The sequence below is a fragment of the Struthio camelus genome, chromosome 10 (assembly GCF_040807025.1).
Source record: "Struthio camelus isolate bStrCam1 chromosome 10, bStrCam1.hap1, whole genome shotgun sequence".
Classification (NCBI taxonomy): Eukaryota; Metazoa; Chordata; class Aves; order Struthioniformes; family Struthionidae; genus Struthio; species Struthio camelus.
This window is the reverse complement of record NC_090951.1, coordinates 22,085,108-22,108,984: the sequence shown is the minus strand read 5'-3', so window position 1 is coordinate 22,108,984 and position 23,877 is coordinate 22,085,108. Positions and strand designations below refer to the sequence as shown.

Here is a 23,877-nt window from a genome sequence, read left to right as displayed (position 1 = left end):
AATTCGCTGGGCAACCTCACAGTAAAAAAGGTATTCACACTACGGAAAGATAATTTCACATCATCCGCTGAAGGAAACTGTTATTTCCACCGCTCCGGTATCATGCTTTCGAAGGGAATACTGAGAAAATAAATGCAGATCCATACCATTTAAAAGCTTCCTTATATAGTCATAACTAAGCCCGTACGAGAAAACCTCTTCCTGAAACCCTCTCCTCCTCACATCTCACAGAGGAACCCCTCAAATCAAACCATGAAAACTAATGTCACCGATGACGCCATTTTCTCATCCCTTTCGCTGCCATTTTAGTGTCGCGGTTGCTCCCCGCGTTCCTCGGGAAGCGGCTGCGCCTTCTTCCCCCTCTAAGAGGGCAACCCTGCTCAAAAAAATCAAAAAAGAATCAAAGCTGTACTCGAGAGCGGCGCCGGGGCCGCGCGGGTGCCTCTGCGGGCCGGGAAGACGCGGGGCCCCGTGCCCAGCGCTGCGGGGAGGCTCCCGAGACCAGGCGAGCCGGGAAAGCAGCTGCCGGCGACCAGCGGTGCCGCCCGGCCAATACGTAAAGCCGAGGTGAGGCAAGCAGCGTCCGGCCCTGTTAGAGGAGGGTAGGCTTCTCTCCAAGCAGCATAAAAAACCACAGCTAATAAGGGAGCTGTTTGAAAAGAAAAGAGACAAGGGCATAAAGCAGACAAGCTTGCAACGTCCGGCCCTGCGCTAATTGTACATCATCATCACGGTAGAGGCTGATGCAACAACCCACTTAACCCGGCGGTAGGAAATTCATCTGGAGATTTGAAAGCCAAACTGCCTTCCCCTCTCCGCCGATAAAACATTTCCCAGCCTTAAACAGCGGCACGTTTCTCGAGGAACACCATCGAGAAGGACAGGTTAAACAAACCTTCTAAAAATTCACTCTCGCCCAATCTCCTCTAAGCCCCTTCCCCAAATTTCAGCGCAGTCCTTCAGTCCCCCTCGCTGCCCCGTCAGCGCTTTCTCCTCCTCCGAGGGTCTGCCTGCCTGGTCGGGAACACGAAGCCTTGCTGTTTCTGCAGCAAACGGGGATTGTCACGCTTTTTTGGAAACCAAACCCAATACCGATTGGTACTGGCATCTCTCCTCCTTCACAATTTCAGATGTATAAAAAAGTTCAATACCTTCAAGTCAGTCTAAAAATTAGGTTTAAAAAAAAAAAGTAATGAAAAAAATTAGTTCTCTCTTTACCTTTTTCCCCTTTTGGATGCAAGTGGATTAGTGCTGCGAGCCTGCCACTCGCCCTTATTTGCGAGGCGGACTCGAGCTGAAGGATTTCAGCTGCCGTGCTCCCATCCCACAGCAAGGAACGCCTGCGCACCGCTCTCCTGCGCCTTCCTCGGCGGCGCTACTTCTCCTTCTGCTTCAGCAAAAAGGACAAGCAAAAATCTTCCACCCTCCGTCCGTGTTTCAAACGCCAAGTGATGCATGCAGCAAACGCTCACCGCCTCCGAGGGACAACGCCTGCTTCAGAGGCATCCAAATCCTGCCAGTGCTGTAAATACGATAACCGCGTTAAACCGGGGTGCAAGCACTGAACCGGAGCGCTGGCGGCTTTCGTTAGTGCAGCGCTTCCACAGTGGGATTTCCTGTACCGTTTTACAGCAATTTGAAGTCTCTCAGAAAAACCCCACACAAAGAAAGAAAACCTCGCAAAAGTAAAAGCTACTCCGTTTCGCTGATGCGCCGAGCTGCTGGCTAACGCCACAAAGGAAGAGGCGAGATTACATATACTGCGAGGTGGAGAACTATATGCATCGTTATTTTTTTTTTTTTCCATACACACTGGCATTTCAAGAAAAAAATCAGCAACTTTAAAGTACTGCTCTCTTAAATAACATATGAGATGAACTGACAAAATTATCCATACAAGTTAGAAAAATAAGCCCAGATCAGTCACCCCATTCTCATCCCTAAATATTTTCAGGGGTAAATCACAGCTACTTTGTTCACCTAATAGGCATTTTCAACATGGCAGCACGTCTCTTGGAAAAAAATACAAATATTTTATTGACAGTGAAAGCAAGCAATTTGGATAAGTTCATATATGTCATGATACCCATGTGTTCAATTTCAACATGCCATGATCTTTTTTAAAATGGTGTTTTCTTACTACATTACTGATGCATTTCACAGAGTTAATTTAAATTAAAAGTTACTTATGAATTACTAATTACTGATCATTAAAATAGAAGACAGAAGTCTGGAATATGTCTGCTACGATTATATAGCTTATATTTAGAAAGGCTGACCGCTAAGCAAGCTTGGAGAGAAAAGCATTATCAAAATTCTCTGCTGCAACAAATGCCACATTATAATAAACACTTCATCCATTTTCAGCTTACTTCTCTTACTGGGTTTTACAGCTATGGCTTAAACTTTTTTGAAGCGTTACACTAGTGTGCTAAGGATACACCGGAGACAAAAGGTTTCCATTTTTCTCCTCTGACTGTACTCCACCCTTGCTAAGGAACTCTCTAGTAATCCAGGGCTTCTTTGGGCGTTTCATTCACAAGGCACGCAAGCGTTCGGACTTTAATGTAAATGACATGCCAACTCCAGATGCTGCCAACAGATAGCAGAGAAAGCCCGGCTATAAGAGACCTCCAGCTAATTATTAAAAACGGTGCCTCAGACATTTTCCATACATTAATTTATGGAGCTTAGTTGAACTCTGGCTCCCACCCACTTCAGACAAAGGAAAATAATTTGCAACGCTGTACCAACTGCAAGGGTAATTGAGCCATCTCCCATGCAGGGTCAGCGGTGACAGCTTTCTCCATCTTTTCACACATGCAAAGCACACATTTCATTGTCTTTTATTGTCCAAACCGACTTCTCCCTACGCTGCTTCTGAGGCAACACCTGCGCTAAAGGGGGTCATCTTGCTTAAAACAGGGAACTTTTTTGGCCAAGCTCTGCCACCGTTCCCGTGTTTCCTTTCTGAACAGTTCAGGCATTTCTCGGTTAACAATAGAAAGAGCGCAGAAGATGGCACATATACACCTTAATCTCCGGCGAGGCGTCCCCCAAGGAGACTAGTAATTCTCTGCCGCCTTTGCTGCGGGAGCCCAGGAGCCGGCCCAGCACGGCACGTTTCAGTAACCCGCTTTTCTCCATACCGAGAAACACAGGCAAAAGGAAAGGCTGAGAAAGCAACCCACCCTACACTTTTGTCCCCACACCAAAGGCAGGCAGAGCTCCCGGCTAGCACACAGCCTCCGAGCCCGGAGAACCGACACTATTAAATCAGCTGCCACCCACCCAGCTAGTCAAGACCACTAAATTTATATAAGTGCTCATTCCTCAACTGCTTCCCTTTACTGTGATTTTACTGGCTTAACCCTTTTCATAACATATCCTAGTCACTCGAAAGAGGTGGGCTGTAGGCTGGAAACTCAAGTTGACTAAGCAAATATACTTCATCTTAAGAAACTAACAACAAAGAAAGCAATTTCTTTAAGTATCTTAGTTTAATTTGGGAAAGTGGAAGTATTTTCTATTAGAGACTACTGTCTTATTTTCATTTTTATCCCACATTTGAAATCCTCACTTCAAAATAAAATTAAAGAAAGTTGAATGTGTCTTCTAAATAAATCATAAGTGCATCTGTAGGAACAGAGGAAGCACAGCGTGGACCATTATCTTTGCACCACAGTGAAAAAACTAAGAACATCGTATTATAAAGCAGCGTCCTTATTTTTTGTTTAAAATACTTCCGCAGATGTTTCATAGCCTAGGGAAGAAAAACAGGAATAAACACATTCAGAAAGTTACGCTACTGCATTTCTGCTTGAATCAAAAGCCAAAGCAGCAGCGTCACAGCGGGTCTGTAAAGAGGCAACGCAACGACACCCAAAGCAGACCCCGGGCTGCCCCACCCAACGGCTGCGCTAAGGAAGGACGCGCCAGAAACCCTAAGATCTCTGCCTTTACTTTCTTTGTGAGCCAAGGCTGCTTCCTCCGAAACTACCCACCTGTTCTCCTGAATTATTCACCCACCAATTTAAACAACCTGCAGCAACAGCACAAAGAAAAACCAGGACAAAAGACATCTGACGGAAAACTCCCACTCTTACCCAAAGCACGCTTTTTACCTTCGTTTTAAATATTTTTAAAATACAGACATTCCTACCTGTAGATCACAGTATTGAGGAGTTACAAACCTGTGAATGCTGGCTGTAACTGCCACCCTTCAATTGCCTGGTATTTGGGCTTACACAGCTGTATCTTTCTGCATTAATGCTCAAGTTTTTTCATCTTAAAAAAAAAAAAAACAAAACAAAATAAAAAAAACCCTGCGAGTCCTGAAACGGCTGAGACAGTGAAGAGTCCAGCAAGACAATAAGAAAGCAGCTGCTTTCCACGGCTGAACACCACTGCCTGTAAAGCATCTATATATTTTTTTTCTTCCAGTGGTGCTTTATTCAAATTCTAGGGAAAGCATCAGTCTGAAACCAGTAACTGATGGGAGTAACAGTTTATAGGTTACAGAAGGATATTTTATTGTTAACGGACTGTACCATGTCGGACTTAGGAGGGGGTGAGGGCGGCAGGGTGGCGTGCCGGCGAGAGGAAAGATACTACTATTTTTTTTTTTTTTTCCCCGAGCCACTGCAATTACTCTGATGTGAATTTTTGATGACTTCCGACATATTGCATGGTTAATAATCGTTTCAGCTGTCATGTCTGGTTAATGTGGAAAATGCATTTGCTGCATTGTGATGCAGTACTGTAGCCACAGATTGTAACACCAGTTGTGAAGCTATTCCCTGAACTGAGCTGCATGAATTTGCACATACCATGAGGCTGAAATAAATGGTAGTTTGATTTTATACAGCAACAGAAAGCTTCTGCCATTTTAGACCTGCCGAGCTGTTGCAACAACCTGTACAGTCAGATAATTTCCCTGCACAGTAATTGGTGTCAACCTTCTTTAAAGAGAGGTTCGATTATCGTTTTACTGGGTTTGGTTATTTAGTAGTTAAAGATTCAGATACTCCTTACATTAAGCGTTGGTCTTTTTTGTAGCTTTGAACAGGTTATTGAACGGTAGGCATATAGAGCTCAATGAAACTGTCAGCACTACAGAAACGCAGACCTTATATTAATATATGCTTAGCCTAACTACCTCTTGCTCCACCTGATACTTAAACGTTACAGATAAAAACACACTCGTTACAAACGGTCGTACATGAGGGATAGAAATCTGCTGCTTAAAGACAGAGAGGATTTTATTTGTGAAGTACCCCTTTTTCACATACACTTTAAACATCAAATGAAAAGTATAAGGTTACATAAAATACTAACATGTGCCTTTCATTGTCACCAATAGAAAAACAATGCTGCAAGCAATCGTGCAATTACAGGAAAGGATGTAAAACAGCAGAGATGAAACCATGCTAAGAGCCAGTCACCCGATGATTAAAGTCAGGCCAGTATATTCCAGCAGTCAGGTGATGGTGCCATCATTACAGTGCAGAAAGCCAGAGAAAAATCGAGAAGCGGACCACCCCCATCTTAAAGAAAAAAAAAATTAGAAGCAAAGAAATAAGCAATGCATTTGCTAATACGCAAAACATACAACCACGTAGAAGCATTCCACAAAACGCGAGCCTAACGTTATCAGACAGCTACTTCCCCCGGTTCAAACTGCACATTTAACCCACAGTGCCAACACAGCTCCCTCCGTTCTCAAACCGGTGACGCTCCCCAATCTAAAATTTGTTTCTTTTTAAAACTCGGAACGATAGCCCTGCTGTAATAGCACCGCGTTTCACGATTCAGAAATTCTGCTTCCTGTATTTGCGCACACATACAAAAAAAATGCCAGGTTTGAAGTGTCCACGTTTTATTCAATGAAGCACAAAAAAGCCAGCCGAATGGCATTTTACTGTATATTAACACTGACATATCTGCAGCATCACCACCAACACCCACACGACTCATTATTTCCTTTTTTGTTTTAATTAATTAAAACAACACTGCAGGAATATCGGTTGGACATGAAGTACCAGTAAAACCGGTGCAGAACAATTTACATAGAGAAAGAGGTAGGTGTCTGAGTTAGCGTTGTACTTTCTGGTTTGGGAGCAATTCCTTTTACCAGTGTCACATTTGTAGGATGTATTTTATGACTTGGGCTTATCTATTTCAAAGGCAACACTGGGCACCTCTCTCAGTCCCAGCTTCACAAGGCAGAGTGGTCTTTTTGGCTTTGAAAGTAGCAAACGTGAGCCTTGCCTCAGACTACTGGGACTAGGATTGATCCTAGGGGAGATTTTCTTCAACCGCTGCAAGGAGCGAGCCTTTGTCGTTTCTGATCAGCTAAACACCACACTGAAAAACCTGAATCCTGACTCCTATACCAGGAGTCTCAAAAGTGAAAACAGGTCCCAAAACACTGGTGTTCTTAAAGGAAAAGACCTCAGCCGGTTGCATTTCAGGGAAAATCACCGATTACGGCCAGCTACACCCAAGAATGCAAGTGGAGTCCATTTGGGGAGAGGAAGGGCATATTTGCAAGAATAATCCAACTCTGGCATCTCTCCTACATTGGAGTGCCAGTGCCTAGTGGTGCCCTTGCAGCCGTGCTCACCTTGAGGGACAGGAAAGGGATCGCAGTGTAAAGCTCTGCCACTCTCACCTTGCAAAAAGTGCTCTGGTTTTGTGTTTTTGGATGGTTTCCCCACCTACATACCTCTACTGTGCATTACCTATTAATGGGACAGAGTCACGGGTACAGGGCCTACATAGAGCTTTTGCTTTCTAGCCGAGCCTAAAAACAGATAAAGGGCATTATCTGGATAGAAAGCTCTTTGGGACAGGCTACAGTCTTCATTAGAAATTTCAGGAGCAGCTGGCATAAAGGATCTCTCTGGAGCTGCTGGCCACAGCTTTAAAAGATGCCACATTTACAAACAGAGATTTGTTCTCCGCTGCTTTCTGGCCATGTCATTGACTGCAGAAGCTACTCCCAACTGCAGAGCCAAGTGCTACAGATCAGCATTGTTTATATATATATTTTTGTTTTTAAGTATTTCATTTCCTGCTCACAACATCGCAGGGAAAGCTTTCATAACGTGGCTCATACACCACTGCCTCTGCTTGTCTGCGGATATCTTAAAGCAAAAGCTTTGAGGGATACAACCAGAAACCATTCACCCCAAATGGACATTAATGGCACTGAATGGTGACCAAGCTAAAGTGTCAGAAGTGGTATCTATTGCATTGCCAATCAGTTTATTAAAGTGTGTGTACAGTACACTTAATCACTTCTGCATTCAAATGTGGCTTTGGAAGAAGGGAGAAGAGTACTGTTCAGGGTTTCTGGGTAATAAAAAAAACTATAAAAGTTTTACTTCCGAGTAGAATTCATTATATCCCTAAGAGAAAGATGAAGCAAAGATAGTGCAGAACTCTTGCAATTTTGTTTTTTATGATTTCTTTGTAATTGCGATACATGCTCCAGAGCAGTTTGGATAATCTACTTCTTGAGCTAGGTTTATTTTAACTGACAACAGCTAGCTTTAGTTATTTAGCTAGCTAGTTGGGTTTAGGACGGGTTTTTTTTTTGTTCTTATGCAAAGCCATTTCAACCTGAGGCAAGACCCCATGGAAGCTGAGCAGGCTTTTCAGTTCCTGCAGCAAATGTACCCCTTCTGCTTTGTGTCAGGGTCACTCCCCAGCGTGGTTTCTGGAGAGCCATCTTCTCTCTACATTCCCCCCGAAGACCTCTTTCCCTCTCAGGTGCCCAGTTACGCTTCTGGGGTGAAGGAGATTTTTCTTCACCATAACTATAAAACCAAAGATGCTATCACCTCCTACCTAAAATTCACGGAAATCCCTTAAAACACCCTAACACGCAAGCACTGTAGCCTCTTCCCCCTTTCTTTCACTTCAGACAATCTCACATTGGGCAGCAGCGGGGAGGAATATGAAAAGCACCCCTGGATCTGTTCTTGTATTGGCTCCTTTCTGAAGTTTTACGGCCGCTACGCCTGCTATCATCGACAAGCATTAGCCAGCAAAAATAACAGACATCGCTGGCAGTGAGTTAAAACGGCAAGAGGTAGCTCTTTCCTGAAAATCCTCCTTCTCTGCAAATCCAACACTAGCAGCAGCAGCGTCAAATAGTGCACTGTCATACTGGCTCTGGAGAGCACCTTAAAGCATTATCTTCCTTCCTTGCTCTGCAAGGCTGGCCGAGTGATTACCCAGTATTAATGGCATGCTAGATCTCTTAAGAATGAGGGCTGTCATAGCCAGCACGCTGCCCGTGTTTTCAACTCTGCACACTCATCCTCTCCGTTTGGAGGCATCCAGAAAGCAGAGGCAGAGGGTTCAGGAATCTGCCTCAAGCAGATTAGGGGGGGGAAGAGGATAGAAAGAAAATCCAGGCAAACGCTTTCTTCCACAACACAGTCATATCTGTGCGCACATAGTGCGGAGCAAGAAGTCAACTGGGCTGAACATATTATGATGTTGCTGGCTTACCTGGCAGGAATTGTGGGCTTAGGGGAAAAGGGCTAAGTTTCACGGAAGAAGAGAATGCAAGTGATTTATCCAAAGTTAAAGCAAAAACTAGAACTGGGAGGAGACCAGCTCCCAGTAACACTCAGTGTTATGGTGTTAGCAAGCGTTACAGTGTAACCATGCTCTCAGGTGGTAACACACTCTCACAGGGAAAAACTGGGTGCCGTCACAAAATGCCCTCTGCTCAGGGAGGAAAAACCCACAAACCCCACCAGACTGGGAGTCACTGGCTTATCACAGAGCTCAAGGGCAACCTAAGTTTCAAATCAGCTTTCTAGAGCTCAATTTGCACTAAACAAGAGGCAGGATGTATACGCAGAGAGCGGTGGGAGAGACCCCTAACAGCACCAACCGAGGTGCCCCAAGCAGATGGGGGAAACGGAGAAATATAAACCCTGTAAAATTCGAAGAGTGACAGCCGCAAGCAGCAGAGAGGAGGGAGAAGCCTCCCCTCCCAGCCGAACAGCGAGGATTAAGCACCGACCCTGGCAGTGCTGTTCCTGCCATGCACACCCCACACCCCAATTAACGGTATCATTTGTCAGGCTGAATAGGGAACTTGCACTCAATTCGGCAATTTGACAGAATGTCACTGAACTACCTCGCGTCCATATTTATCCAAGAGGCGAGAGCAGGAACCAGTTTTAATTAGAGCCCTTTTAACAAAGGGCCGAGGGTATTACCCATGCTCTCACCATCAAGCGATAATTGAGATGTAATCGTTTAAACAAAGCGCAACAAGTGTCCATTTACCCAAAGCCATTGTTAAATATCTACTAGGAGATTATTTTCAAAATTATAATGTGCCATGAATATTCAAACCACTTTCCATCTTTAGCATTAAAAAGAATAATCACCTTAAAAAAAAAACCTGTAAGCCAAACAGCTATTTTGCTGCAAAATTCAAGGAGTGTTTTAAACATGCCAACGCTAATTTAAAAGGGGGGGGGGGGAGGGCGGGGGAGAAGCGATGGCTCCCGGCTTTTGGGCCATTAAACTCTGCCTGGAAAGCCCTCTTTTGTACAGCATTAGTGCATGTTGTAAGTCTGTAATTATGCAGAGAACGTGTTAATTTTTAATTCAGAATGCTAACCCCTTTTTAATACACAAGCCCTGCATGTCAATCCCTCTTGCGGAAGACTGCAAGCACTGACATGACCAAAATCAAACCGCTCATAAAAGCGCACTCTCCCCGGGAGGTTAGGCGCCGCACTTTGGAAACCAACTGAACCCCGTAGTAAAATAGCTCTTTTACAAAACTGTCGCCTCAGCACCACGGCAGGCAAAATCCTCTCAACTCTGCCATCTATGAAACCAGAACTGTATGGTCGCTGACATTCACACCTTCATTTTCAGTATATTTTCTTTAGCTACTGATTTTGTTAACACAGTTTCACAAGAAGCTATTTGCCTTCTCATGCACAGGGACAAGGAAGTTAACCTAATATCTTCCAGAAGCCCACATCAAGTTAATGACTGTCAAACAGCAAGTCCATCTTTCATCTCTTCCGACTCCCACTGACAGCTCAGAGAGGTCCTTAATCCACGAAGAGACCTGATTTAAGAGCACCCTTTGACATAGTCCGGCAATGAATTATTAACTCCAGCGGAAGCTGCAAAGCATCAGCTCCTAGCAATCATGAGCCTTCTATGGTGATTAACCAGAATGCAATTATTAGTGCTCCTGCTTCTCACAAAACGTCTCTGAATTTTTTCCATCACGCAAAGCCCAAACGGCACCACACAGACACGCACACTTGCACGTATGAGAGTACAAACAGATCTGTGCTTTTACCACTGTTTCTTCAGAAACTGTATTGTCAATTGTGGCCGGACTGAGAAAAGAAAGCTCTACTTCCCCCATTCATTACTTTGGACTTACAGCACTGAGCAGGGAGGAGAAGGGGAAAAAAAAAAGCGACATATGCAGAACGAAGCCCAAATTCTTCATTTCCACAGCAATTTCAAAGCATGCAGCCACAGAAACCTGACAGCAGTTTTAGAGCCATCCTTTCGCAGGTTACATCGTACAGCAGAAGCCATTTCCAGCCCAGAGCCTGGCCAGGCACATACATTTAAGAACGCGTGCCTCCCGCAGTCCCTTTCACCACCAGCAGACAGATGAAGAAAGATGCATTCAGCTCTAAAGACAGCATGTGCTGCCCGAAAGGGTGTACCCAACCTTTGTCGGAAAGAAAGGCAGGGACAGACTCAGGGGGGCACCCTGCAAGTTGGATTTAACCTGCGGGCCCCCAACAGTATTGCAATATACAGGACTAACAACTTGCTCAGTTCTTCGCCAAAGGCTCATCCAAACGCAGTTCCTAGCATCAAAGCAAAAGGCACCAAGTGGCAACAAAAAGCAGCAACAGGATTCAGCAGGTCTTCGTAGTTTCAGGATGTGCACGGGCTTTTGTGCTTGCGATGGGGAAGACAACCCACCACGCAGTTTCAGAATTCACAAATGAAACAGGGTGAAAGAGTTTTTACTTTTTCCTTAGCAAGCAATTTAAATCTGTACTTATCTTTTAATTACAGTTGTCAGCACTAAAAAAAAGTGGCACTAGAACTGGCCTCCGTGAGAAATGAAACACCTACAAGCATGACGTTAAAGGCAGCTATGGCGGCTGCATGCCTGCTTCATCAAACCATCCTTATATTTTTCATAGTGAAAGTACAACTGAAATTAGTATTGGCATCTCAGAGAGCTTAATTAGAAGTCAGGTCTACTCCATTTAGGCCCTTATACTGTGCTTATTACATTAATATCCAAGAGCCTTCCAGTTCTGCATTATTAAGTGACATGACTAACATCTGTCACATGTTGTTTGTTCTCTTCTTCCTTTCCTGGGGGAAAAGAAACACAGTGTTCACAGGGGTCATGGAGTAAAAGTAACCACCGAGAAGGGAGGTTCCTTCAGTTCTGGCTAAGTCTCCTCAAACAGGACGTATTATGGCCATGCCTGCCTGGTTAACGTCGCAAGATTGTCATCACCATAGTGACTAAGCAGCTGTACATATTAAGAGATAGTTTAGCACCAATTCTCCTCCTAGTAACTTTTCTATGCAGAACTGACAGAAGCAGAAGATCCTCAACATTTGTCCTTTGCAGATCAAATCATTTGGAGAGTTTCACCATTGGGAAGAAACCTTTGTTGCCTTGCCTGGTTTTCCTTACCATGTCATCTTAGATTAGAGTCTTTTGAGGATACAACCTCCAGGAGAGGAAAGAAGTGTTTGTCTGATTGACTGAAAAGAAAGACAAAGGGATGAACGGTTCCTCTTGGCCTTGAATCCTTTCCGAAGCAATGAGGATACCTAATCTTAAAGGTGAAGAGGTTCTATCTGGAGTTTCAAAACCAGAAGACTGATTAGTGATATTATTTCTTTTGCACTTCACAGGCCTCCCCGTTTCCCAATGCTCCTCCACTTATTTCTCTCTTTCCTTCTAGCACTGAAAAGTACTTACATGTCATTGCTTCCACGTTATCACGCAGTATTTCTTTGCAAGGATTTGGGCAAGTATTGGGGTGGCTAGGGAACAGGAAGAGCTTGAAGGAAAAGATTTTGGAGGAATGAAATCTTAGATCCTTCATCCTCTTCACAGAGCTCTACAGTGCTATGCATCTTAAGGACAACTGATGATTAGGAAGGCGCTTCTAGTAGCGGCAAATATATGGAGAAAGGCATCAATCTCATGAACACAAACTTGGCACAGAGATTTGGAAACAACTGCTGGGGGGAGGGAACCCTTGTTGCATTCGTACCACCGCCTCCCCATTTGTCTATCCCAACTCTCTAAAATGGAAGGTAAGAAGTCTACTGAAAACGGAGCTACAAACTGTCAGATTAGAAGAGGACTCATTGAAGATGAATGAAGGGAATACACACAGCTTTCATTTAGTGCAATGTGCATAGCCGTACAAAATAGGGATTAGTCTTTCACAGAAAAAGAACTTTGTCAAGCATATAGAGAAAGAGACTCTTAGGAAGGGACAGAGGCCAACTCAGAAGACTATCAAAAGGACAAAGTAACTTTCAAACCAAGGTCACCAGTTCAAATGCAAACTAGATCAGTACTAGTCAAGATCAAAGTATCTAAAGACTAACCAATGGTTTAAACAAAAACATGTTATTAATCTTCCTTTCACTCTTGCTATACATGTGGCCAAACTGCAAGTTCACTGCAGAAAGCAGCACAAGACTCTCTTTTCTGTCCTTGGCTCCCAAGAGCCAGGGCTTCAGTGGGCACCTGCAGAGCAAGTGGTTAGGACCAGGGCAACAGCAGAAGCTTGAGGGCTGCACTGCTCCATTTTCTTGAAGTGCATAAATTGATTATTTTTTTCAGTTGCAAGACTCTACTTCCGTGTGCTCACCTGTTTGTTGTTGAATATGCTGAAGTACCAAACTATCGTACACAAAAGATATGCATTTAGGATCTCAAAAAACAAACCCCAAAAAACCCACACACCATCAAGATCACATTGCGGGTGTCAGGTGGATTACTTTGTTAATGCATTTTCATGAAAATTCTGCTAATTTATTGACTTTATATAAGTTAAACGTTCAAAACATATCTTATCCTTTTCCCCATCACCGATCAGAAAGAGGCTCCAATTATCATTAGAGGTCTTCCTACGTTGCAGGCTCAGGCATGCACGTTGTGAGACACTTCACTGCAAAAGATCCTGCTAGAAGAAGCCTGAAGAGGGCAGATAGGATTCCAAGAGGTATATATTTCACTAATGAAAGGTAGTAAACATTCAACCTTTTAACACTCAGGAGGCACATGCAGTAGTGCAGCCGCTTTAACTCTGGTCATCAAGCAGCACTTAGGTGTCTCCCATCCATCTACACAGGAAATGGGTAGCTCTACTATTGCACTACGCTGTATAATTTAGAGACAGCCAATGAAGCTATTTCCTTCTCGATACTACTGGACTCAATAATACAGGCCTGTAGACATAGTTACTTGGAGTTCGGGTCAAATCACCCTCCACATACTAGTCACAAAGCAAACAATGTCCTCGCGGACTGGCAGATTCAGCTACATAGTGATAAACACATCAGGACATTTTATATAAACAAATATTAGTAGCTAGTCAATTATGATGCAGTGTGGTATCCACGTGCTGCCACTGAACCAGGTTCCTGCTAGTAATACTAACTTCTGTTTATATTTACCAGAAGTAAGAACTTGCTGAGAGGCAGAGAACAAGAATACTTTATTTCCTTTTCAAAAAGCCTTACTAATATTTGCTCCAAATAAGATCTTCCAGCTACTGAAGAAGTTTAAACCCCTCCCTCCCCCCCCCCCCCCCCAAAAAAATGCATCTTCCCTGGAGTTCTTCATTATCAGCAAGGGCCTTTCTTGCAAGTCCATATGTTCTTTCAACAGATTCTCTTTATTATCTAATTTGAGAGCCTAAGGTGTTAAGTGTTCAAGGAATGCAATCAAATCCTGCCCCTTCCAGGCCTACTGGGACACCTATTAATTCACCCTCCTGTAGAGAGGGAGGGTATCATCTCTTGCAATCGCTAGTATCTGAAAAAGTGGAACAGGGCAACTTAAGTTGGCATTGCAATTATTTAAAGTCTATAAATAGTTGCTGCCGCTGTGTAAATTAAGTTGCTATACGGTAATGTCCTCTCTTTCCTACCTTCTAAAGCTAAACTCTGACTAAGTCAGGTATGCAGGGACTGTGCCATACCAGAGACAACAGAAAGGGAATAAGAGTGCTTAAAAAGTGTGTTGAACTCCACACACATAAAGATGGGCTGAAAATATAGAGCAGTTTTTTTAGGTTCTCTTTCTCACTCAGTACAAAAGTGAGAGGTTACCAAACTGTTTCATCCCAACTCAAAATATTAAAAAGACACCATCCAATTCCAGCCCAACCATGGTATGAAGTGCTCTGGAAAAGAAAATCCAAAAGAATTTTCTTCAAGTATCTCTGTATCTTTTGGAAAGACAAAGGCTGCTTTGCACAGAACAATCAGATTTGGCAGACTACTAAAACAGGGAGTGGGAAGGTCGGATAGGCGGGGAAGGCAACATTGAGCTCCAAAATCTTCCATAGCATTAAAAAAAAAGTCAACTTCAACACAGATGCCAGCACAAGCTTCATTTGGACAGCAGCACCAACTCACATAGACATTTACTTTAGAGACGGCGTGACTGCTACTAGTTCCCAGTGAGAGAAAACCATACACTGTTTGGCAAGAGTATCATGCTCATTTCCTTTAGAAAGGTAGCATCTAACAGGTAATAACCCTACCTTATAAAAATCTTATAATTTAATGAAAAGCTGAAATGACAGGAAATGGACTGCAGGAAGTCTTGGCTACAAGTCTGAGCGAGAAAGAGTCAATAACGCTCAGGACAGTAGCCAGAGGGCAAACGCTTGGCTTCTGATCTTTCGTTAAGAGCATCTTGTGTAGTTTTCCTTCACATTTGGTCCAGCAGGAGAAAATTTATTCTCCCTTAATTTCCAGTACTTGTTTCTAACTGTAATATATAGTATTAAGGTTTGTTCTTTATCTAGGAGGGTTGTAACACACAGCAATACCACTTTATGGAACCGGACAGCTAAAACGATGGCTTCCTCCTCCAAAAGCACATTCACGTCAGCACTCCAATACCAAAGACGTGCATAAAGCATGCATGGGTGAAGTGAGCTTAGTCCCTTTTGTTTTAGGGAGACCTGTGTTTCTCTAAAAGGGAGACAGAAAAGCCAGGGCAGATGGCAGAAAGAAAACTTGAGACGTAACCTGAACGAGCCCTGGGAATGTGTTCCAGGGAGTAATCAGAAACAAAGGGTTTGGGGCAACTGCTGGCTGCCTGCAGTAGCAAGTGAGTTTCTGAAAACCAACCTAAGCAGTCAGGGGATCCTGTTAAAGAGGTAATAACGTAATTGAAATATCTATCTCCGTCTACCTTACCAGTATTAAAAAAACCACTGCAATCAGGAGAGCTGTGTTGCACAAAGATTGTTCATGTATAAGAGGGGCAGCGTTGGGCCTGAGATAACAACACTCTTTAAAACCTGATGCAGTTTCTTCTATATGCTAACAAGTCTGTCTGGTTAGTATGGCCCTGGAACCGGAGCAGAAGGGCCCACATACCATTAAAAAAAAAAAAAAAAAAAAAGCATCCCTGAAAACCAAAGAGAGTTCTGCAGGGAAGAGATGGGGAGGGTCCTATTGCATATCTGTGAAGAATTACGAGAAGATGCCACATGTGTTTTTGTAGGTAATGCTACTCACCTGCAGCACACTTATGAACCAATACAAATAAAACCTTCTCCCATAAAGAACAATGACTAGTTTTAAACTAATAAATGAAAGAGGCAGCAATATTACTCTGCATCCCTCAATGTCCAGCAACAGCTCTGCAAGTACTGGGCAACTCAAAGATACAAGACAAAAAATTTCAGACCTTAAAGCATATCAGGATTCTTGCCTCCCTCCCTGTAATATCCGATTTTCGGTCTCTTACTTCAGAGATTCATTTTAGCATGTAAAGGTTAGCAAAAACCAAAAACAAGCAGACTCCAGGCTTGCTTTTTTTCTTCTTGTTAAAATCCAAACCACATTAGTACTTTTGGATAGCCAAATTATATTATAAAATGCAGGATTCCAACATTGTGGCACCAAGCCAACATTTTAATGGACATTCAAACACTAACTAAGGAAATGGTTGTGCATTAAGTCTACGAATAAGTCAACAATCAATACTTTAGTATTACAGTAAAAATACAACGCACCCTTTATAACTGCTTCTGGCCTCATCCTTGCCAAGCTCAGCTCTAAATAAGAGTCTTGAAACAAGAACTGATGTACAAGTTACTTTCATAGCCAAGCATTTTCTTAAACTCCAGACCCAAATGTTACTCTGGATTGTGTGTGTATATATATATATATATATATTTTTTTTTTTTTTTTAATTGTGTACCTTCTGGGCAGAAAAGCCACAGGAATAAAAAGGACAGAAATACAGACACAAAATTAATCAGGCAGGTCAATAGGTAAGAGCAGCAAAACAAAGAAATCTCAAACAACCAAGCCCCAAGCAATTGCAGATTAGGAGCCTGGTTCTAACCGTATCTCCAAAAAAAATCTCAATCGAAAGAGCAGCAAAAAAAAAAAAAAATTGCATCAAAGCATACTAACATTTGGGGTTTAATTCAATTCATATATTTTAATTGCCTGCACAGCCTCATTCCTGTATGTCCCCACTCAACATATTCTATCAGTTTGATCAAATGACGCCAAAGGCAAGCTCTTCAGAGCAAAAGACTTGGACGCCCTCTGGAAAGTGAGAGTATCAGGCAGTGTTGCTTTGCAACAGAACAAATGCTTTTAAATTTAGTTAACTCTGGCCTCCTGCTCTGAGCCACAGTCACAATGCTGAGCCATCGCTATATCTCTGCACAGTGGAAAAAACCCACAGTTTATGGAAGCTTGGAGCAGCTGCCTGTGTCCAGAGAAACATTCAGGGTATGGCTGTTTTTTCCCAGAAGGAATAGTGGCAGCTGTTGATCCAACGCTGTGAAACCTGAATGAAAAAACAGGAGGACATAAACAATCAAACCGATCATTTTTTTTTTTTTTTTTATCTCCGCAACCTAGCGAGCTCAGCGCTGAAATGGAACTTCATCATGGAACGGTTAAGCCAGTATAATAGCTTGGGTAAACAAGCCAGCCGAATTCTCCATTTTCTTCCCCGAGTCTGCAAATACACACAGGGAAACAGAGTGATTGTTTCAGAAATCCTTCCGCATATCCCATATGTTTATTTGCTTAAACTATCTTGTGTCCCTGGAGTTTCAGCTATAAACAGGCATGTGGCAGGCTAGACATTTGGAAAGACTTTCTGTTCATGCTTTGAAGTCTGGGCTCTTGAACCTTGAGGGTGACTTCTGAAAAAGGACCCCACACAGCAAGTCTAGCAGCTGAAGAACAGCAATATGCAAATCTTCATAGCCCACAGAGGGGCTCAGGGGTACGTGATCCAAGCTCAGCAGCAGGGTAAATTAATCCAGCCATAAATTAATCCAGAGTTCTGATCACTAGGGTTTTCTGCTTCACCTCATTCTATCTGTATGGTCAGGTACATCCAAAATAATCCGTCTCAAGTGAGGGTCGCCACGCTACAAAATGCTGCTGCATAAAATGATTATATTGAGTAGTGGGCAATAGCTGTTTTGACTCAAGCTCCCGCCTCTAAGCGGCTGCCAATTTAAGTGAAGGGTTTTTCCATAGCCACAATTTCAGCTCAGAGAAGCTGTAGATCTCCAGTTCAGACTGGTTGATAGCCACTGCAGATGGCTTCACAAGAAAATGATGGTTTCAGCAGACCAGCTAGTGGATGGGTGGCTGCAGTCTGGTTTCAATTTCTTGTTTCAGGTGGGGAGAGAAACTCCTACTCCTGACTGTCAGCATGATGCATGGGCAGCCAGGAGCCATGCCTCTCCACCCTGCCAGACCAGCACACTACTGATGAACAACCTCATTTTCACAAGGTCTACTATCCAAGGGAGGGAAAGTGCAGGCCAGTTAAATGCTGTTGAATACTGATAGGTGTGTGAACAATAAATAGGTCTGAGGAAACAGTAAAAAGACGACATCAGGATGAACTTCCATTACAGAGTCTTAGGAACTTGCGAGAGCCAAGAGTAAATAGAGCCTTTGCTCCTCAGGTCAAGGAACTGATGCACGGGAAGACATTGCTTGAACTCAAAGTCAAGCATGAAAATCCTGACAAAAACTAGATCAAAATCCAGCTTTCCTGATTTCCTGTGCTGAAAAACAGCTGCTGCAGAAGGCTGTTTTCTGAGCAAATATACCCATCATGGGGTGCCAGTCAGGCAAGGATCCAACAACTCAAGGGTCAGGCGCTATTCAATATTTGAATCGGTGCAATAAAACACTGCATAAATATTTAAACTGGCATTCCTGCTCCAAAATACTCTTGGAACATATTTCAGCTGCTTGCTTACAAAGTTTATAACTGATATTCCCTTCTTTCTTCTACCCTGTGGAGCCTCTGAAAGAGCCCAAAGAGCCTACCACTTCCTGCTTGTCCAGGGCACATCTGACAACCATTTGCTTATTTGTTTTGAACGTGCTGCTTTCAGTCAGCATGTACAAATGGATAAATCTAAAGTGCTGAAATCTTATATCCTTGGCTCTGCATGACGGCCTTGCGCGAACCCCCCCCCCCCCCCACCCACACACACAAAAAAGTACCTCCAGCACACTTTCATTTCTATGTCTAATTTATAAGCTCTGGTTTCAGAAGCTAAATGCTTGGACTCCATTTTAGCTGTTCTCACAGTGCACTGTGCGCTAAGAAATAAACTACTTCTTGTTAGCCCTCTTCAAAGCATGGAGAACACGCAATATTTGGTTAGATCTAAATATAAATCTCAAGGAGTCAAAACATAGCAACAAATACATTTTAATTTTCCATATGCAAGTGAATCTCTTGATCATTTCAGCTTGATACAGGAAAAAAAAAATGCAGTGCCAGTCATTTAATATGTTATTATCAGAAGCTTTCAGGACAACATCTTCCTGTTTCAGTAGTTACCTGTGTCTCTCTGCCCCGGCCACATTTAAACTATGCAATGTTTAATGAGACAAAAGTTGCTCTAAATGGAGGCAGAAACCACGCAGATCTCTTCCACTGCCAATACCCATCTGCCTCCACACTCTAACAATTCAATCTATTGAATTGCAGCTCTGCTGGATATTCCAGTCCCGCAGTCTCCACACAGTTACATTCAATACTGACTTGTAGAACCCGCTCCTATTTCGGCCTTCATCTTCTCGTGTTTCTATATCCTAGGCCATCAATGCCAGTGTACCAATACGGCTAAAGTTCTCTTGATAAGAAAGTCAAAAATCTATGCAAAAAGATAATTCTGTTAAATTTACATAAGGATCACTCTAAATTTATTGTAATAATCACATTTAATTATTGACCCTAGAAGCTTGACATAACATCCGACATCTGCAGTTTTGCTTGTCCTACCAGTAACAATAGACTGTGTTCAGCAGATGCCTCCAACAGCACCTAAGTAAATCTTCCACAAGATTAATGGTAAACACAAAATAAACAGGAAACAGAAACCAGCTCCTCTTTAGCTATTTTATTTTTGCTGGGCTATAGACGCAACGAGCGTTAAAATTTTAGTTACTAATATGAAAGGAAGATCTGACACACAGCAGCCTCTTAATCAGAGGAGGAGATGGGCACTATTGATGGCGATACAGCATCACACCTGACTTGTTCTGAAAGCTGTAAGCTCATTTAAGTTAATTAGTTGATGTTACATAGCAAGGCCAAAGATCTGGTGCTTGCAACTGTGGCAATGGTTGTTTTAAGACAAAATGGAGTAAAATAAATCAATAAGCCTGAGAGCTGTTGTGTTTCAACTCTGAGGTCCTACCTCTCCCATCCAAATGGCTCCAAGAACACGCCTTTAATAAAGCTCCTCAGCTTCTCAAGAAAGTGCATTAACTACGTATTCTGCTTACAAAAATAAATAGCAATACTTGCGAAAAATAAACAGTGAAAAAACAAAAAGCCCTTTTCTTCAGGCACACATGATCGATTCAATTTCACTGTCTATTGCATGCATTTTATTTAAGGGAGATAGGTAGAGGATACTGGCCATGATAGTTTTCAATCTATCATTTTGGAACTTTAGTCAGAAAAGGATGAAATCAAGCAAGCAATTGCCTTTGACACCAGTAAAAGAGGCCTCACTGATAGCAGAGTAGGCTGTGCCTTCCTATCTACACTTTTCAGTACGTGTACAGCTAGATTATAACTTTTGCACCAGATACATTACAAAAATAATCCTTTGCCTGTTTAACTTGCTTAAAGTCAGTCAATCAGCACAGAAAATGGCCCTAGCAAAAAACATTTCCATTGTAAACGATGCCTGCTTGTCTGCTTCAGCATATGACTTTCTAATTTCAAAGTTTCAAAGGTTAGGTTCATATAAAGTATCAGAGAAAAATCGTTTCAAGAAACCAGTTAAGCACTCACTCCTACAAACGGAGATACACCCATCCCAGGAGCAGGCAGAGAACATCTTCTGCATGGTACATGAATGCAAAGGACACAGGGTTTGGAGAAATGGGAAAAAGCAGCTTACACCACCTTCCTTGTCATGAGATGGCAATTACCAGCCAGAATGCCTGAAATAAGACAAAACACTGGACTGGCATATCACAGCAGCAAGGAATACTATTTCCTCTGGATAGGCAATGGTCAGGGGTGCTAAAACCAAAAGCATCCACCTCAGAGGTTTACATAAAATGAATGGATTTAGAAACTCCTTTGGGTTGGCAAGATGAACCTTCTCCGGACCCTCAGATCCAAAGGGACATTTCAATGTGTGACACGTTACATTGACCTGTGTCTCTACAGCAACAGTCTTTGAATTTTGCTTCCCACCTTCCCCTTACAATATGTGGTTTCAAGGGACTTTTTGCTGCCAAGACGTATAGCTAATGCATAATATATTGGCTGGGAATTGATACCGTGCCTTAGAAACAGAAAGTGTTATGGACTCTTCCCAAGAGGCAACACAGAAGAATTTGAGGAAAAAAATCCTGTGAGATGAACAGAGTAGACCTATATCCAATAGAAGATCAATCTATTGAGACAAAGAACTAAATCCTGCCCTTTAAGACAGACTGAAGCTGGTTTTACTGCTAGAAGGAGATCTGTTCTGCTATTGTGCTGCAAAAAGACACTCTTTTCTCCACAAACCTTAGCTTCGGATATTTATTGCAGGGATAAATTCTGACTGAAAAATAAGACTCAAGTTTCTCCTGCTGATGCTTTGTAAAAGGCATGGCGTTTCTGCCATTTGCGGCAATGGATGGACCCACATATATTTCCTTACTGAACCCTGAGCCCCTACCTAGAAATAAGGGCTATTCAACCTTGAAAGCAAGTCCTTGATTCTTTTCTCGCCTAACACTTGCCCCTTTATTTATGGCAGATCTACCAGGTCAATGGGCAAGACAAGACCTAGAAGTTCCTAGTCCTCTTCTGAGAGCTTTCAACAAATGACACAGCATAAAGCCTCTCACATGCTGGAGAGATTCCTCCACGGCCTCTGAAATGAAATGCATAAGGCTCAGATAACACAAGGAAAAGCAAGTGAACAGTAATCTAGAGGAAAGAGGGAAAGGAGATGATGATTCTGCTATTATGACTTCCCTTAAGAGGAACATAACTGAGTAGACAAGTTACAGAATCAATCCTTAGCCAAAGACTTTATGCAACTAACTGATGGTAACCCCTTGTATGTCAGTTTGCCCCAGGTCCAGCAACAGCAAACCAAAAGAGGCATCCATTTTGAGTGCTTATTTCCATACTTCACTGAAGCACGAGGTTATTTAAAACTAAAAACATTGAGAAGACACAGTTGTCCCTCAGAAGGGGGCAGGGGGAGAGGGCATTAGAAAAGATAGAGAATGAGGCGTCTTCAAGGGTACAAAACCACAGAGAAACAACAAAATATTTAGCATAGCACATTTACTAATTATATACGGTACTATCACGTACTTCATTCTACCAGGAAATATGAAGCCGAACATTAACCTCAAGTCAAACAGTAAAACAAAAATGAGAGCGCAGCAATATTGATTCACAGTATCTGTTGAGCAGTCAAGCTTTTTACCGTCAGAAATGCACTGCAAATTTTCTGGATGTGCCATCTTTAACTATGGACAAATTAAAATCAAGCCAGACAGAGACTACTAAGAGAAATATAGCAGGGCTAGCTCTATGAAAAGCAAGAGCATGATGTCCAGGCGGGTAATTCCTGTGAGGTCATCTTTGCAACCAGCTTCCACTAGCACCTCAGGATGGGGATGCTTGTTTTCAGTCAAGGGAACGGTGGGTCTTTTTACAGCTGAATTAGTGCCGATTTCAGATTCACTAGAGCCTTTAGCTTTTTGCACCTACTTAACAGACAGAATAAAAGGATTCAAACATGCCATTTTCTGTTACAAGCCTTGAGGCAGGAGAGGAAAGAAATAATGAATGTTTCATCATAGTTACTATATGGTAACCATAGCAGGCAAAAATCAATTACTGCTGAGAGAGAGGATCTGGAGATAACATGTAGGTTCCCACTCATCTGTTTGCAATGTTCTTTTCCTCCATTCCCTCCCCCACTTCTCTTCAGAAATTTCTTTTCTGATTCTTTTTCCATATATTAGAATCTGGCCTGAAGAATCCTACTGGGTTGCAAATGCATTTAGAGATGAGGATTTGTCATGATACTGTATGATATTCCCACCTGTACACTCCCACTTATCTAAGATTAGAATCAAATCCTTCACAGCTCGCTGCTTCTACCTTTCATACCAAGTTTGGCTACACTGAACTTATTATCAAAGAAACCAAACAGTGATGTAGCCTTATCAAGAATAGCCTGTAAGCTGGACAGCCAATCTTAGGAAAAAAAGCCGCAGAACATATACAGATTTGCAGAATTAGCAGAAGTATGTATACCCACTTATACGACATGGGATTGGAACAGTCTGGGGATGGATAGCATTAGAAAGGAACCAAACAAGAGCAGATGCATTAAAAGTCTGAAATAAATGATCTGGAAAGGGCAAATCCAGACACTGAGTTCATATAGCTCTGAACAAAAAGGAGAGGATGTCTGTTTAAATTCACACGATGCCAAGCTCCAAACCAATAAAAGGAAATAAATTTTAAACACAATCTGTAATTGAATTGTGGAACCTACTACCACAGGAAGATGGCAAGGCCAAAAATGTAATGGGATTAAAAAACTGACTCAATGCATATATGGATATTGACAATATCTAGAGCTGTGTTTAACAGTTGAATTGTGGAGTGAATATTACACCTCATACTTCAGGGCTTTAACCAATCTCTAACCACCAGAGAACAGGATGAAGCCTAATAAAGCAAGCAGGTATTCCCACAAACATCTTTTGTCAGTGTTTCTCCTGTGAATCATCTGGTGCTGGACATAAGCACACACAGGCAACCGAATAGGTGCCTCCCTAGTTCAAAGCCTGACCTGCAAGCGCAGATTCAGCTAATCCCACATCTCTGCTCCGATTCAAGTCTAGCATAGCCAATTGAACCATTCACAAATCTTCAATAAAGCTACTAAAAAAATCTGTGAAACTAAACACATTTGTTTACCACACTTCAGTCTCTCCTCATTCACAAGCCTTTAAATGACACTCGGCTCGCGCTGTCAAGCTTTCCCCTTGCTCCCTCAAAACAACCCGGGTTAG

General features: G+C 42.6%; 1 protein-coding gene across 8 annotated transcripts in view; it reads right to left on the bottom strand.

The window, feature by feature from the left end:
• The window catches only part of NUP93 (nucleoporin 93), an 88,763-nt gene that overhangs the window by 45,353 nt on the left and 19,533 nt on the right, over positions 1–23,877 (bottom strand). The window contains exon 3 of one of the 8 annotated variants that reach the window (XM_009678240.2): positions 1,219–1,522. The exons of 6 other annotated variants lie outside the window; for them this stretch is intronic. The gene's annotated coding sequence lies outside the window, so the exon portion shown is untranslated. Of the gene's footprint in view, positions 1–1,218; positions 1,523–4,193; positions 4,478–23,877 lie in introns of those variants that run through there. One more of the 8 variants, XM_009678242.2, reaches the window with a different exon arrangement.